Source organism: Ricinus communis, chromosome 4 (assembly GCF_019578655.1).
Source record: "Ricinus communis isolate WT05 ecotype wild-type chromosome 4, ASM1957865v1, whole genome shotgun sequence".
In the NCBI taxonomy this organism is placed as follows: Eukaryota; Viridiplantae; Streptophyta; class Magnoliopsida; order Malpighiales; family Euphorbiaceae; genus Ricinus; species Ricinus communis.
Window position 1 is genome coordinate 379,586 of NC_063259.1, and position 13,662 is coordinate 393,247.

The window sequence follows — 13,662 nt, forward strand, 5'->3', positions numbered from 1 at the left end:
ATTCTAAAATAAGTAATTTTAAGTCTAATTATTCCTATTCTTCTCTCAAATTAGCCTATTTTCAATCTCCAAGACTTAAGCAAGGTAGTAACTTTCATCATCGGGTATTCTGTAATTCCCTCGATATCTAGATCCAAAAAATGAATGTTGATAGTTTGTACCTCAAGGACTAGAAGAAGAAGAGGAAATAGAGGAAAAGCTAGAAAAAGAATCTTAAGAAGAGGTTGAAATAATAGCAAACGATCAAAGACAAGTAGCAACTGAAAGGCAAATGGCTATGAAGGATGATGTTCGGTCTATAATTAGTAACACTACTTCATGCATAGTTTTAGGTGATGCATCTAGGAATTATGAACTTAAGAACATACATTTTAATATGCTTCCTTAATTTTTTGGTATACCTAGTGAGGATGCATTAACATTTATTAGGGAGTTTTACAATATAGTTCATACATTCCCATTATCTAGATTAAATGAGGACCAATTAAGGATAAGGTATTTTCCTTACTCATTAAAGGAAAAAGCAAAGGCTTTGTTAATGACCTTGTCTCCTAATTCTTTGAGAAATTGGAATGAAGTTTACCAAAAATTTATGAGTAAATTTTATACATATAAAAAAGTAAAGAATTAAGGGCTGAAATCTCTAATGTTTATTAAAAGGATATTGAGCTCTTTCATGAAGCATAGGGTCGCTTCAAATCACTCTTATTATAATGCCCACACGATGGATACCCACTTCCTATGATTAACCAATCATTTTATGATGGATTAACACAACAATATCAATTTATGGTTGATAATGCAGCTGGAGGTACTAATTGCTGATGAGGTTTATGATATCTTTAAGATGTTAGGAGCCAATTCATAATAAAAGAGTGTGAGAACAAAAAAAGTAGCAGTAAATGAAGTTGTGTCTAATATTGAGATGGCTATGCAAACAACCGAATTAATTAGACAAGTTAAAATACTTACTTCAACTAAAAATGTACCAAGTAATGAGGTTTTGGTATATATGGTGTTTATGGTCATGGTGCTAATGTTTGCTCATGTTATGAGACTTATGCATGAAATGATTATGAAAATGTTAATTTGATGGAATCTTATCAGCTTAGGCAACCTAGGAATAACCCATTTTCTAACACTTACAATCCAGGTTGGAGAACCATCTAAATTTTTCCTAGAGAAATAATGACTAAAATCTACCATAATTATTAAGGAACCAAAATTACCCAAATATCAAAACTAAGAGCCTCAATACCCAAGGAATCCAAACCCTCCATTCCAAAAGCAAGGACAAGCGTCTCAAAGGAAATCAAGCTTTGAGGAAACACTCCAATTTTTTATGATAGCTATCCATAATAGAATAGAGAAGAATGAGAAGAAAGCATATTCTATTGGAGCTTTAATTAAGCGATTGAAGACTCAAATTAGGAAAATTGCTGAAGCTGTATAAGAAAATAAGAAAGAGAAATTGACGAGTCAATTTGAGCAAGCTAAGCCATCACCATTCTAAAAGATGGTGAGTTATTTAATAATAATATTAAAACTGTAATTGAAAATGGTTCTTCTTATGCAGGTACAACAAAACAAGATAGATTAGTTGATCTGGAAATAACTGAATGAGGTGTACAAAAAGAAGAAAGAGTAGAACCTAGTCTTGGGCAAAAGAAAAGAGAAAAAGGAGGCATTTTCAAGACATGAATTTCATAAGGTAGCTGAACCTTATAAGCCTTCTATTCCATTTCCCAATAGATTGAAAAAAAAAAAAGCAAATACGATAAGCAATTTTCTGAAATTCTTTATATGCTTTCTAAAGTTAACATTAATCTGCCTTTGTTGGATGTTATCAGAAGTATGCTAGCTTATGCTAAGTTCTTAAAGGAATTTATTTTTGAAAAAAGTACATATGGAAATAATAAAAAAGTTATGGTCTCTAAAATAGCAAGTGTTATTCTTTAACAACAACTACCCCCTAAGATAAAAAGATCCTATGAACTTTATCGTTGATATTACAATAGGGGGATAAGAAAGTTGCTAAAGCCATGATAGATTTGAGAGCAAGCATCAACTTGATGTCTTACTCACTTTACGCATAACTTGGCTTAGGAGAATTTAAACCAACCACAATATCTCTACAACTTGCTGATAGGTTAATAAAGTATCCAAGAGGCATAATGGAGGATTTGCTGATTCAGGTAGGTAAACTGATAATCCATGCTGATATTATGGTTCTTGACATGGAAAATACACCAGCAAAGGATAAGGAGCAAACTATACTCCTTGGTAGAACTTTCATGGCAACTGCCAAAATAGTTAATGATGTGCACAAATGGGAAGCTGACTATGACAATCTTGGGAGAGACTATAGAATTTAAAGTGTTTGATTCTCTAACTCTATCTCCTAGTACTTCAATTGATGAATGTTCATATATTGATTGTTTGGATTATCTTATGTATGAAACATATTTACAAGATAGATATGATAGGTTAGAGGTTGCTTTAACATTGAAAAAAGTATAGAAAAACCTAGATGAGGAAATCCTATACTTTCATGATAAATTAGATGAAGCTATTTCAATGTCACTAGATTAAAGTATTAATGAACCTTTACATTTTTCCATTGAAAATGAAATAGAGATTAACCGTGAACCACCTAAACTTGAACTGAAAGAGTTGCCTACAACACTTAAGTATGTCTTTTTAGGAAGGAGATACATATCGAGTGATTGTATCAATGATCTTTCCCCTTCTAAAGAAAAGACAACCATTAGAGAGTTAAGAAGGCTTAAAAAAGCCATTGCGTGGGGAATTTCTGATATCAAGGGTATTAGTCCAACTATGTGTATGCATAAGATCATTTTAGAGGACAATACCAAAGTTGTTAGAGATACTTAAAGAAGGCTTAATCCTAATATGAAAGAGGTAGTGAAAAAGGAAGTTCAAAAACTATTAGATGAGAAAATTATATATACAATAGCTTATAGTAATTGGGTGAGCCCTGCACATATAGTACCTAAAAAGTCAAGTATTATAGTTGTCAAAAATGAAAAGAGAGAACTAGTTCCTACTAGAATAACTATAGGGTAGAGAATGTATGTCGATTATAGAAAGCTAAATGCTGAAACAAAGAAAGATCATTTTTTTCCTTCCTTTTATTGATCAAATTTAGAGCGTTTAACAAGAAATGGATTTTACTGTTTCTTGATGGTCTTTTAGGTTATTATCAGGTACCCATTGCACCTGAAGATCAAGAAAACATTCACATGTCCCTTTGGAACTTTTGCATTTAGAAGAATATCATTTGGGCTTTGTAACACACCTACAATATTTTACAGATGTATGCTTTCTATTTTCTCTGATATGTTAAAAGGCTGCATCGAGGTATTTATAGATGACTTTTCAGTTTTTGGCTCCTAATTTGGTGCATATCTTAGTAAAATAACTCATGTGCTTGAAAGATGCATTGAATACAATTTGACTTTGAGCTGGAAAAAGAGTCATTTTATGGTTAAACATGGTATAGTATTAGAACATGTGGTTTCTAATAAAGTTATTGAAGTTGATAAGGCAAAGATTGATTTAATTGCTAAATTACCTCCACCCACTTCGGTGAAGGACATTAGAAATTTTCTTGGTCATGCAAGATTTTATAGACGTTTTATAAAATATTTTTCTAAAATACTGGCTAAGAATGCAAACTTTATTTTTGATGATGCATGCCTTTCTGCTTTTAATACTTTGAAAGAGAAGTTGACTCATGCACTTGTTATTGTGGCACCTAATTGGTCTCTTTCCTTCAAAATCATGTGAGATGTATCTGACTATGCTATATGAGCAGTTTTGGGCCAAAAAGTTGATAAAGCTTTGCATGTTATATATTATGCTAGTAAAACTCTTGATAATACCCAAGTGAGTTATTCTACCAGAGAAAAAAGAATTTTTGGCTCTTGTATTTTCATTAGATAAATTTAGATCTTACTTGGTGGGATCTAAAGTTATTGTGCATTCAGATCATGTAGCCTTGAGATATTTTTTGACTAAACCAAATGCTAAACTATGACTTATTAGGTGGGTGCTCCTATTATAGAAATTTGATCTAGAAATCAAAGATAGAAAAAGTAGTGAAAATGTAGTTGTTGACCATCTTTCTATATTGATCTCTAACTTCGAGAATCTTAGTTCTAAGAAAGTAATAAATGAAACGTTTCCTGATGAACAATTATTTTTTATGGATCATGAGTCTTGGTATGCTGATATTATTAATTAATTTGCCTGTGGTATTATGAGACCTAACTTAATTTGACAGGAAAAGAAAAAGTTTTTATCTATTTGTAGGTACTATTATTGGGATAGCCCCTATTTATTTAGAATTGTTCTTATCAAATGATTAGAAGATTTATTCCTGAGAATGAGCAATAAAGTATTCTTGCTTTTTCATGAGATGCATTTTGGAGGTATTATAGTTTAGCAGTAAGAAGACAACCTACAGAGCTTTTCAATCAGGTTTCTTTTGGCCTGCGTTATTTAAAGATGCTCATTTATTTTGTGCAAAATGTGATAGATGTCAAAGAAGTGGGAATATTGGTAAAAAGAATGAAATGCCTCAAACTCTTAATCATGTGGTTGAATTGTTCGATGTGTGGGGCGTTGATTTTATGGGACCTTTTCCACCTCCTCATGGCTATGAATATATACTTGTTACTGTGGATTATATGTCTAAATGGGTAGAAGCAATTGCTACCCGAACTAATGATGCTAATGCCGTATGTAAATTTGTCAAGGATAATAATTTTTAGTAGATTTGGAACACCTAGAGAAATCATTAGTGATGGGGAACCCATTCTTGCAACAAGGCATTTGGTGCTTTACTTAAAAAAATATGGAGTAACTCAGAGTTATAACTCCCAATCACCCACAAACTTCAAGACAGGTAGAAGTAAGCAATAGACAAATTAAATCTGTACTTGAAAAATCAATTCGCCCATATAGAAAGGATTGGGAAATTCATGTGAATTTGCTCTTTCGGCATATGACATAGCTTATAAGACGCCCATTGGAATGAGTGCTTATAGACTATTTTATGGCAAAGCTTGCCATTTACCAGTTGAATTAGAGCATAAAGCTTATTGGGCTATTAAAGAGCTTAATATAGAATTAATTAAAGCAGGCGAAGAGCACCTATTGTATTCTAATGGGCTTGAAGAAATATGTAATGAGGCATATGAGAATGCTAAACTATACAAAGAAAGAACAAAGAGATTGTCACAACCGAGTTTTTTTAATTAATAATTAATATTCATTAGCATGTCATTAAATATGTCATTTGCATCATAATTATGTATGACCTATTTTATTATATTATGTGGTAGATAAAACAATTATTTAGTTACATATTGATTTAATTGAAAAGTAATGATTTTGGATTAAATTGGAAAGTTAGAAAGAAAGAGGATTAAATTGTAAAATTTCCTATTTTATACCAATTTACCACCTCTTCATTTCTACATATACTTCCTATTGCCTCTACTTCTTTGTTTCTCTCATTCTTCTCCTTTTCTTCTTCAAATCTTTCATTTAAATTTTGATTTCCTAATCAAACTCTACAAACTTTTAGTAAGTGAGAATCTATTTCTTCTTATAAGTTTGAAGGATTTGGGCTTTCATAATCAAGGAAAACAAAGGTAAGTAATTTTAATTTCTTTGTTTTGCTGTAAATTAGGATTAATGATATGAAATTATTGATGATTATGTGTTTTGGAATTGTTTTAATCAAGAGTGAACATGCTATTACTTGTGATCTTGAAGCTGAAATTTCTGGGCAGAATTTTTCACCTCTGATTTCGTGACTTTAGAGGCTTAATCTCAAAAATTTTCAAACATGAAAGTTGTAGATATATGTTTCAGGAATATTTCTTTAAAATCGTTTTGCAAAACGTTGAGTGAGTATGAACTAATAAGGTGACGAATTGCTGCTGTTCTTTGTGGTTCAGCAGGTGACCTGGTTTTTTTGCTGACATTTTAAGGCATTTAGAGGCTGAACCAAACAAAGAGTTAAACATAAAAGTTTTTCATTTATATATCTAGTATATTTCTGTGAAATTTCATAATTTCTGGTTGAATATAACGTGAGATATATTAAACTTAATAGGGCCTGCTCAAAACTGTTTTAAGTAGAAATCAGACTTAGGATTCAGAAATTTGTTACTAATTGTGTGTTTCACAACTTGAGCTAGAGAAATCCAAATTGAGTAAAATTAGTGTCTATAGAAACTTTAGGATGTCACTTTATATCTGCAGAGTTTCATCAGGAAATTTATTCATTTGACTAGTCATTTAATAGAAAACATTTTACTGTTCTGTTTAAATGGAAATTGGAGTAGCTGTATTCAAAATGCCATAACTATTTTTATACAAATGATTTTGAAGTGCTTCTTTCTGTTATGGTTTCTATAAAAATGGAAGTGTAATTCTGGGAAAGATCAGATTTTTATTAACTGTACATAAGTTTTAGTCTAATTTCTAAATCAGTACCTACAAGCTGCCTACATCAATAAATATGTTGATTTATTGTCATTCATCTCATGCATCATATTAACATCAAGAATATATGTTATTTTGTTGAGATGTGATATTTTATGGATATTAAAGATATGTATATTTATGCCTTGTGATTGAATTGTATTTGTATTGAATATGTGAATAGGTTCGTCCAAAGGCAAGGAAGTAGTAAAAAAAAAGAACAGGATTACTTTATTATCCTATAGATTTTGGTAAGTATTTAATAGACTAAACTTTGTATATATTGAGTAGGAACTGCTACGTTTGATTACTCGATAATCTCTTGGTTGACTGAGTTAATATTGGTTATGTTTTTGGCCTCCTGTTGTAAAGTGAATTAATTGTGATGTGTTGTAAAGTGAATTGATTGTGATTAAGGACTAATGACTCTTGAATTGATATTGTGTGATCAGAGCCGAGGCGGGGGATAGTCTTGCCAAGTGGTCACTGAAATGTGAAAATGTGAGAAAATGTGAGGATGAGTCATCTGATCCTAATTTGATAGAAATAATGTAGAATTGAATTATTTGACTTGGTTGAGTTTGAGATTATTTTCATTATATGAGATGAAGTTATTTGTTTATGAAAATAATTGAAATGGTTGATTTTGTGATTATCAGTTAAGCGTTGGTATAATTTTTTGTATTTGATAAAGACTTGATAATTCTAGCCTAATATACTATAGTTTAGTAAATTAAATGCTTATTAAGTCGCTAGCTCATTTCTCAGCAATTTTTTTCAAGTTAGTGCAGTTATAGATAGCCTTAGCTGTGCATTGCTCTCTTTGCATCAGTCAACATTATGAGGTGGACCAAAGGAGTTATCTCAAGCATTAGGACATTTTAGGTACTTGTGTGAATTAAACTAATATATAAATATTCCTTATATATATTAAGTATGTTATACCACTTAAATTGTATGAATGTATATTGTAACTAAGTAATAAATTATGTTTATAAAGTTAATTATATATATATATATATATATATATTGCTATACAATTGGATGTTGAGTTTAGGTGCTACAGAGACAACACGATAAGAATCTACTTCATGAGTCTTTTGGTCCTGGAATGAAAGTTTTATTATTTGACTCGAGTTTTAAACTTAGTAACAGTATTTTTCCATGGTGCGATGGAATTGTGCATCAATAAGGTGCAAGAGCAATTCAAAGAATTCAGTCATCATTTAAAGCCATATATGAAGGAATGGCCTATAGAAATGAAATGGAGTGCATTGATGTACTACCAACTTAAGCTCAATTTGCCAAATGTCTCGTTACAGACAATAAACTTAGCATTTGTATATTTAGATTTTTAGTACTTATTTTATTTATTTCATGTCTTTTTTTTTTATTTTTAGCGACTTGCAAGTGATTCAAGCATTCTAACCTCTAAATGGATCTCAAAGTACAAAAAGGATTCTTCATGTGGTAATGCTAAATTTTATTGCTCAATACTGTTCTTAAAATTATAATTGAATTTTATGAATTACATGAGTATTTTTTTGTTTTTTTATATGCTTAATAATAATTAATTATGTGTCATATAATCGTAGAGATTAATTTAGAATTGGAATTTTAGTTTTCTTGTAGGATTAGGACAAGCAATTAAGAATTAGGAGTTCTAATTAATAAAGATTAGGAATAATCATATCCCAATCAAACTAGGATTGATCAAACCTCTATATATAGGCACCCATCCCCTTTATTAAGAGCTATTTAAAATTTTTCTCTTTTTCTCAAAGCTCTTAATGACCATGATTCTAGGTAAGAAAGTATCAAGCAGAAGGTAAGTTCTCCACCACCTTCACCATCACCACATCATCCTACACTACAATCTAAGCCATTAAGCTCAAGGAAAGCCTCTAGGAAATCTAAAAAATTTAAAAGGATATCACCCACACTATCAATTCCAACTAGTTCAAGAAGAGCTTCAAGGCATATAGAAAGAACTAAAAGGAATTCACCTACACTATTCCCTCACTTGGATTTTCTAAATGTTGGCGCCCAAGGAGAAGGCTTAGGACGAAGTATAACTTTAGGCCCGAAGAGCTCATCGCTTTTATGTCTATCATAGAGCTTATCCAAGACCAATGGAGAGACCACTTATTCGTGAAAATATTATGAAAATTGAATATTTTGAAAGGAAACATCAAGAGAGGTATCTCATTGATTAAACCTCTACGGAGAAAGAAGAAAATTTGGAAAAAAGAGTGAGAGTGAGTATGAAAGTGAGAGTGAGATAACTATCTATCCAAAAGCAGGTCATGGGAGTCCAAGGAAGTATAATACATCGTACCCGTACCAATCACGCCAAAAAGAGATCTTGGACACCCAACAAAGGATGACACGCCACCAAAGGCCAAGATAGGGAGAGGACACCCAAGAAAATATAACTAGATTAGGACTTAGTGTTTTCTTAGCTTGCTTGTTATTAGTTAGAAATTAGTTTTAATTTTGTTTAGTTATCTTAGTTAGGCTTTAAATTTATTTATAAAATTTAAATTTAGTCAAATTACTAAGCCATTTAAATATTAGATCTTTAAATGTATTTTTATTTAATTTTTAGAATTAATTTATGGAACTAAATTACATCAATTTTATTAATTAAGAACCCCTCGAATATATAGACATATAAGTTAATTAAAAATCGTTTAAAATTCACTTGAAAAAATAATTTTGGACCGAGCCATGTTGCGGCAATGAAATATCGCACAGGCTCGTAGTAGAGGCACGAGAGAAACATCATGGGCCAACAGTAGCATGCCTTGAGCCGTGGGTCTCACGTGAGGAAGGCAAACACAATAGTCAAGAGCAACCAGCGCCCTGAGTGAGGTCACAGGTAGCTTGGCCCAACCAAGCGAGGCGTGGAAGCTCCCACGAGAAGGGCAAGCGCTACACGATGAAAGGACGAGGCCACTCGTGAGACATGGGCAAGCAGCAAGGTCGAGGGACATGGAGCCACGAGCCGCGGACAAGGAAGCAATGTAGGCAGAAGTTGCACCAATGACACATCACGAGCTCGCGGAGGAGCCACCAGGCATAAGAGGCACTGCCACGTGTAGAAATTTGATTTTTTATTTTATTTTTAATTTTTTTTTTATTTTCTAGAAACAAAAGTTTAAAAAAAGAGAATTTTTGAATAAATAATTTTTAATACACAAAATATAATAAATAAAAATTATTTATTTCAATTAAAACACACTACTAAAACACCTTAACCCCTCCCATATAAATACATCTTTTTTTCTCTCTCTCACATCACTTTCCTTAATTAACATCATCTTTCATTTTATCTCTCCTCATTTTCTTTCTCTCTCTATAAAAAATGTTCACTTTTCTCTCAATTTTCAAGAGTTTCTCACTCAAAATCTCTAATACATCTATTATAATACTTAGAAATGGCCCCAAGGATTAGAAAAGGAAAAGAAAATAGCATCAAGCTTTCATGAAGGAGAACCAAGTTTAATGGCAACTTATGAAGCTCCTTTGACATCTATACCTATGAGGAAGGTAAAGATTTCTAAGTCTTGCTACAAGAGAGCAAATTTTATGTAAGTTTTTTAATGCTCCTACTCTAATTAAATTGGATACTTTAAGAGAATGATGATTCTATTGAATAGATTAGGATGAAATTATTTTTTTTCAAAGCATTACCATCATATAGTAAATTGAATTTAGAGTTTTTCATAACTCTACAATACAATTCTTCTGATGACAAAGAGATTAAAGTTAGACTATTTGGGTATAATTACACTATCACTTGTAATATGATTGTGCAAGCTTTCGGATTGAAGAAGAAAAGTATTTGGGAACAACATCATAGATTTGATATTAAGAAGCTTTGGAAAAAACTAACGGGTCAAGATAAACATGATGTTAACAATATTCTAAATAATGTCTTTAATAATCATTGTTTTTTGCTTATTTTAAAGTTTATCTGTGGAGGCATATTTGGTAGGAAAGAGACAAATAAGATGACTAAACAAGAGCTTAATTTTTATGGTGTTTAAACACTCATAAATCCATCTCCTGGGATATTTTATTTTATAAAGTCCACTAAAAATATCGGTTAGATCTAAGAATTATATTATTTTAGGGCATTTGTTATTACGAGTTTGCTATGTATCTTTATAGCTTTGATTCAGAGTCTTCTCTGAGGAATTACCCTTTATGAAAAATTTGGATATTAATCCTCTACTTAGAGCTAATTTAGTTAAGTATTGTGGTGGTCCTATTACTTTTAAGACCGAATTAAGTGGAGGATGTAGTAGAAGTGTGGCTAGAGAAGAGCCACTAAGAGAAGAGAGGGAGGAAGAAGCAAATAATGAAGAAATAAGAGGCCAAGAATGGGGTAGTCAAGGTTGGAACCAAGTATAGAATCAATTGCAAAATATGAATACTAAGCTTAACCAAAAGCTCGACGCATTTTGATTCCCGCTTGACTAATATGGAGAGGAGCCAATATTGACAAACATACAAGCTAAATTGCTACTTTGAGTAGATTGATTTTGATGCACCATTACCAACGCCGTCCCCACCTCATTATTGATTTTAGATATTTATATCAGAAATTTTATTTTTATATTTTTAGGACTTAGCTACCTAGTTATTTTAAAAAATTTGTTTTGCTTTTAGCCACCTTAGAATTTCTATGCTTTCTAGCCATTTAGGATTTATTTTATGCTTTTATTTTGTAATCATGACTTTATGATTATGTTTTAATTTAAGCATTTTATATTTTATTTTAGCTAATGTATTGCTTTTAATCAATGTGGTTCTTTCAATTTTACTTAAGGTGAATTTGGATGGTGATTAATTGAATAATTATGGCAACCAAGTTGCACTTTAAAATATCAAGGAAGTATTATATTTTTTTCTCTCTTGTTGATTCTTAATATATGCCTATGACATTGAGAGCAATGTCAAAAATAAATGTGGCAGAGGAGAATTAGAATAATTTTTTTTTACATGTATCTTAATTAATATGTCATGTATTTAGTAACTTTTAATTAATTTTTATAAAATTTAAATTTTTCTATTCAGCTTTTTATATTATTCTATATAAAGAATTAATGAAGGACTACTATTGTGTTAATTCTTGAGTTCTTGAGTTGTTTTTTAATAATGTGAACTCATGAGTTATTTGCACTTAAATGATCAAGTGTCCATTCTTTACATATAGACATGATGAGTAGTTTGGCAAGTTTGAATTAGGTATAATTAGAACTGAATGATTTGAGTTGCTATTTTCTTGTTATTAAATTGGCTTGCCTAAGTTTGTGAAATATGATATGGGCAAATAAATGCTCTAAAGTTTAATAATTCTACTCCGTTTATTTTAGTTGCTTAGTAACCGGGGATCTTCATGACCAATATCAATTTTCTCATAAAAAGGCAATTAATATTATGAGTATGCAAAGCATCTTGATGTATGTTTTGTTGAGTAACCAGGTGCATCATTACCTATATTTGTATTTATATAAAAAGACTTGACATCAAGAAAGAAAATAATCTCCAAGTAGCTAGATGAAAATCTAAGGGGTATAAGTAAAAAGAAAAGAGAAATGAAGAGCTCTAAAAGCAAATAAAATAAAATTTATAAATGTCTATTGATCTCTTGTTTGTGAATGAAAATTTTACCTTTTAAATAAGATTATGATGATTTGGATTATGCATAATAGTTGTGTCTTTTGATAATGAGTTAGGTTATTTGTTGTGAAACAGATGTGGAGGGTTGGATGCTTGAATCTTTTAATTAATAATTATTGAGTTTACACTTCTAAAAAAATTTATGGTTTAAGTTTTTTTGGATTAGCATGATCTCTGCATTAGTAAAATTCTTTTAAGTAATATCTTTAAGCTGAATATGAATATTCTTTGTTGTTTTTGCAATAGTTAATTCTTAAGTTGTTATTTACTTGAGAATAAATAAAGGTTTAAGTGTGGGGTATTTGATAATTTCATATTATGTATATATATTTAAGATATTTAGTGCTTTAACTATATTTTTTATATACATAATATGTGAAAATATATGTTTATTACCTCACTTTAGCTTTATTGTCAAATTACAAGTGTTATTAGCCAAAAAGAAAAAATATGAGCTAAAAAATACTACCAAATGGGCTTAAATAGAGTTGTTGCTATCCAGACTCATAATTAAAAATGTGTGGACTACTGATTTTACAGGCCTAACCGAATATATTAAGGCCCATGGAGAAATTAATTAAGTCTTTTATGTAATTATGGACCATTATTAGTTATATACTTAAGTTAGAATAGTTAAAAGTTGTAAAAGATAACTCTTAGAAGTTTTATACTTGGAGGAGGACTATGCATGAGAAATCTCTACAAGTAGTGGAGATGAAGTACATAATAAGAGGATATACTATTCAATATGCATCTGTCCATTATTCATTTATCTACAATTCTCTACAGTTCATCTTCCACAAACACTTTAGTTTAGTATTTTATTATTCTTTTAAGATCTAAGAAGCTTTTTAAGAAGTGGAGAGTGAGGATCAATCATCTTCCTACTTGAAGAATTTTACATTTCAATGGAGCTTTTATTTTCTATTTTGTTTCATATTTTTCTATTTAATTACATGATCATTGGATTAAATATGTCAGGCTAGGTTCATAAATGTTTAGTTTAGCCTTTTTACTTATGTAGGAACCTTGTTATTTATTTATTTGATAAATGATTTCTTTACCTTCATATTTTTATTAGTTTCAATTTTGTTGTTGATTAACCATCATATCAATTTAGAAAAAATTTAGGTTGAATGTATTAGAAGACACCATCTTTACTTCAATCTATATTGGTATAAGAAACTTTAGTTGCATCATTAGTTTTGAGTAATTAAAGAAAAAAACATATCACCATCTCATTCATTAGATCTAGGCTTAAAATAAAATAAGAGAATTATTAAGTAAATAGTTAGGCTAAGTTTTATTATATAATTTCATACATTTATCCTTGCATATTTATTTCATAGTTTATTATATTTATTTTTTGAATATTTTTTTTTTAAATATTGCTTTAGAGTGTTTATATTTATATTCAGTATTTTTGTGTGATAGTTAGTCTTTATAATAATG

At 30.4% G+C, this 13,662-nt stretch overlaps 1 non-coding gene across 1 annotated transcript; it reads right to left on the reverse strand.

Moving 5' to 3' along the window:
* Window positions 1-624: 624 nt before the first annotated feature.
* LOC112533993 lies at window positions 625-732 on the reverse strand. Its single transcript, XR_003078316.1, has one exon. It is a non-coding gene; the product is annotated as a small nucleolar RNA R71 (small nucleolar RNA).
* Window positions 733-13,662: the final 12,930 nt, after the last annotated feature.